The sequence below is a fragment of the Hordeum vulgare genome, chromosome 6H (genome assembly GCF_904849725.1).
Source record: "Hordeum vulgare subsp. vulgare chromosome 6H, MorexV3_pseudomolecules_assembly, whole genome shotgun sequence".
NCBI classification, from domain to species: domain Eukaryota; kingdom Viridiplantae; phylum Streptophyta; class Magnoliopsida; order Poales; family Poaceae; genus Hordeum; species Hordeum vulgare.
In genome coordinates, this window is record NC_058523.1 from 90,388,258 (window position 1) to 90,392,398 (window position 4,141).

The following is a 4,141-nucleotide window of genomic DNA, read 5'->3' on the forward strand; positions in this document are numbered from 1 at the left end:
GCCATTCTTCTTCCCCCTAGGTGTCCGGAAGCGCCGCCTCCACGGCCGTCGTTGCCGGATCCCACCACGGCCATAGCCCCGCTCCATCAGTGCTCCTCCTCGGGAATGGGGCCACCAGGTGGGTGCGGGTGGCTCCCCGGGTCGGCCGGTGCCCGGGCGGTCGCTGGAGCTGACCGGAGCCACCAGGGAGAGCGCAGGTGCTGCCTTGTCCTGCCTCCGAGTCGCTCCCAGCCCGAGCGAGAGGATGGAGATGGACCTGACGGGCGGATGCCGCCTGTAAGCGACCCGGTAGCCGGGCTCAGACTCTTTTAGTGGATGCGGGTTCGGTGCACTGTGCCACCACGCGGCGAAAGCGAATTTGGCGGACTGCGCCATCGACGTGGCCTGCGGTGCGCACGGCTAGGTTAGTTGGGCCGGCCCAGGCCGTTATCTTGCGCCTATCGCGCAAGTTAGCCCAACTCTGGTAGAAACCCCCTTCTCATTTTTCCTTTACGAGAAAACTTCAAAAGTTCATATCTAATCCATTTGACCTCCAAATCTGATGATTCAAATTTCTACAGGCTCCTAAATTCAAGGTATATCCAGATATGTGCATTGCACATTTTTTCAAAAGACTTTTTGTGGGTTTAATGTTCAAATGCCCATTTGAATAATTTAAACACCACCTTACAAAAATCCTAGAGGATTCAAATCAACTCCAAATGGAGTGATTCTAATTTCCAGAGACTTCTAATATAATGCACTATTTTTTAAGCATTAGTCAACATTTTTACATGGCATGTTTCTATTGCTCTAAATAAATAGCCCCCTTTTGCTATTTATCCAATGTTATAAAATCCCTAGAATATTCATATCCACTCCAAATCCAGTGAAACAACTTCCTAAATGTTTATTAAATCATGCTCTGTTAAATGGGTGCCTCCACTCATTTTTAACAGAATGTTTTCTATAGGCTTCTTAAAGGATCACCTATTCCTCCTTTCGTCCATTCAAAAATCCCTGATGGTCAAAATCTCCTAGAGAAAGCTTGAGGTATTTTTCTTATGGCCACAGAGGTCCAAGAAAGATAAACCACTATTTATATAGCACTTTTGTTTCTGCTAGCTGTGTGGCTTATAGTGATTGTTTCCGATGATAGTTAACGGAGTAGATGGAGTACTCGGAGTTGGACCGGAAGACATTGAAGACCCCGATGACTTATGTGAGTAAAGGCAAGCAGCCCTTTGGCCATGTGTGAGAAAATAATTTATGCATGACATGTTGATTACTTTATTCTGATGCATATAGTCACGATTAAACGGTACACCCCGGCATGGTGTTACCGATGGCTCCTTGAGAGCACTTGCATTGCGCATGACCTTACCATCTATGAGGGTCACGCTAATAAAATGTTGACAAGTAGACAGTAGTGCTATGCATAGGATGAGCACATGCATGGTGATGGTAACATAGAAGTGATATCAAAGGTTTTACGAAAACCCCATCGGGTGCCACTAATGCCCTAGGGTGATAGTGTTGAGCTCGATGACCACTTGAGAAATAAGTGGTGTAGCGGAAAGGTTTTGTCTGAGTGATTTCGGAAATGGGATTAGATTTATGATGTGTCGACCTTCCCAACCTTACATGTGCCACCACGATACCCCTTTATGGGACGGGGCTTTGTTGATTACTTTGGTCGGTGCTAGCAAAGATCCTGCATTACTAGTGGCGGGAGTGATATGGTCACTCTCGTGACGGGGTCATTCCAGGTAGGTCGACTATGTCGTTATTACGTGTTCCGGGCACATTGTTGGTCCCCGCTCATGGATGATACGGTCTAGAGTTGGTGCTTGTAAGATGTACATCATGTGGGTTGGGTACTACTCGAGTGGACTCTTTGTCTAGTGTCGTGAGGGGAAACGCATTGACCGGGTACATACCTCGGGTATGTTATATACCCCGAGTCGTGGATGACACGGAAGTTTCCTGGATCTCGTGGGTATAGCATACAACCTGTGCAGAGTGTAAAACTATTCACATAGCCGTGTCCATGGTCAAGGACAGTTGGGTGGTGTTGCTTAAACTACGTCCAGTCGTTTCCGCATAAACCAACTGTGTGTGTGTGTGGTTGAGAAAGATGATATCGTCAAGTCCGGTGACTTGGCATATAGGGTGAATGTGAGGTGTTCAGCCCTCAGCAGATATGTTGATATATGTAACCTGTTCTTATGATCGTCATTTACCTTATGATGCATGATTATACCTACACTTGGCCATTTTCCTGCAATTAAAGAAAAACCAGCTTTCCGCAAAGGCTGCATTCTTATGCTAGTTCATGTTCCTTTATTACCTTGTTCCACATCATAGGTTGTTTGCGAGTACATTCAAAGTACTCATTGGCTTGCCAGTGGTTATTTCATTGACCAGGTATGAGAGAACAGAAAATAGTGGAGAGTAACTTGGTGACGTTCCTGCGAGCTAGGGCGCTTCCCAGTCAGAATGCATGTAGGTTAAGGCTGATGGCATGGGTTCACGCTTTCGACCAATATCTCCGTTATTGGTCAAGTTTGGTGTGATGGCCTTCAAGGCCCTACATATGTAAGACTTGACAGCAATGGTCATTTATTGTATCAAACGGTATGTATGGATGTAAGACTTGTGTTATTCAGTTTCTGTGTGTTCGATGAGCATTGATCTCTAGGATCACTGAGCATGTTCATTCGACGATCTCGACTCGTAAGTCAGAGTCCCCACATAAGCACAGGAGCGGGGCAATCCAACTTTTGACCCAAGACATAATTCGGAACCGATGCATATAACGTGAATCCAAGACTCCGCACACATGAATGATAAATAGTGTTATAATGGTTCTAAGAGCGGTCATGTCGTCCAAGCCCCCTGTCAATTTATCCAGTATCCAACATGTGCCTAAAAACAGGCTTGTGGTGGTGTTCGGAAAAACAGTTCGGAAAAACGAGGAGGCAAAAAAAATGTTGCAAATCTCATGAACCACAAAGAGCGTTCCTTATTTTCGATGAACTTGTATCCTTACAATTTAGAATTCACCAAGCGACTTTTTACATATAAAGAAAGAAAAAGAACAACTTTACAAATTAAAGGTTTACATAGGGTTTAATATAACTGGGTTGATGTTCCTTGTAATGGCCTGCCGCACTGGGTTATTATATGGTCAATCCCCACGGATGCTCATGGTATCTTAAGTGCAAAACTGTGCCTTCGAGGAACGTATTTTGCTGGAGGCGAGGTGCTGCTATGGGGAGTGTATCCCTATTTGTTTTGAGTACGTGGAGTGATGGGGAACTACAGCGGGGCACGAGCTCGTTTGTTCTCCGTGACGGTTAGCTGTGACGTTACACACGCGTCTCCAGCCTGTACTTCGGCTGCCAAAGCCGCACTGTGTTCCTCCGTTCTAAGGGTTCGCTCGGTGTTACCATTGATGGTAATGACACCCTTAGGTCTTGGCATCTTCAACTTGAGGTATGCATAATGGGGAATGGCATTAAAGAGGGCGAATGTTGTAAGGCCGAGGAGTGCATGGTACCCGTTGCGGAAGGGTACAATGTCGAAGATCAAGTCTTTGCTACGAAAGTTGTCGGGTAAACCAAACACAACTTCTAGAGTTATGGTGCCCGAACAACGAGCCTCGACGGCAAGAATTACTCCTTTGAAGGTTGTTTTCTGGGTTTTGATTCTTGATGAATCAATGCCCATTTTTCTCACTGTGTCTTCATAAATTAGATTGAGGCCACTGCCTCCATCCATGAGGACTCACGTGAGGTGATACCCATCAACGATGGGATCAAGTACCAAGGCCACTGAACCCCCGTGTTGAATACTGGTTGGGTTGTCCATGCAATCATAAGTGACCGAATATGCCGACCATGGGTTGTACTACGAGAATACTGGATCTATGGCGTATACATCCTGAAGTGTTCGCTTCCTCTGAGGAGAAGTCTAACAGATTAGTTAGATCTTCGATAGTGGCTATGAAGTGGGTGGTGGGTGGGGAATAAAGTTCCCGCACCTAGACTCAGGGCTGAAAGGATCATGGATCGGGACCGAGCCGTCTGAACTATCCATGGCTTGGGTTCGGATCAGCGTCCCGTTAGACGTGGGAGATTTCCCACACTAATCCTAAAAG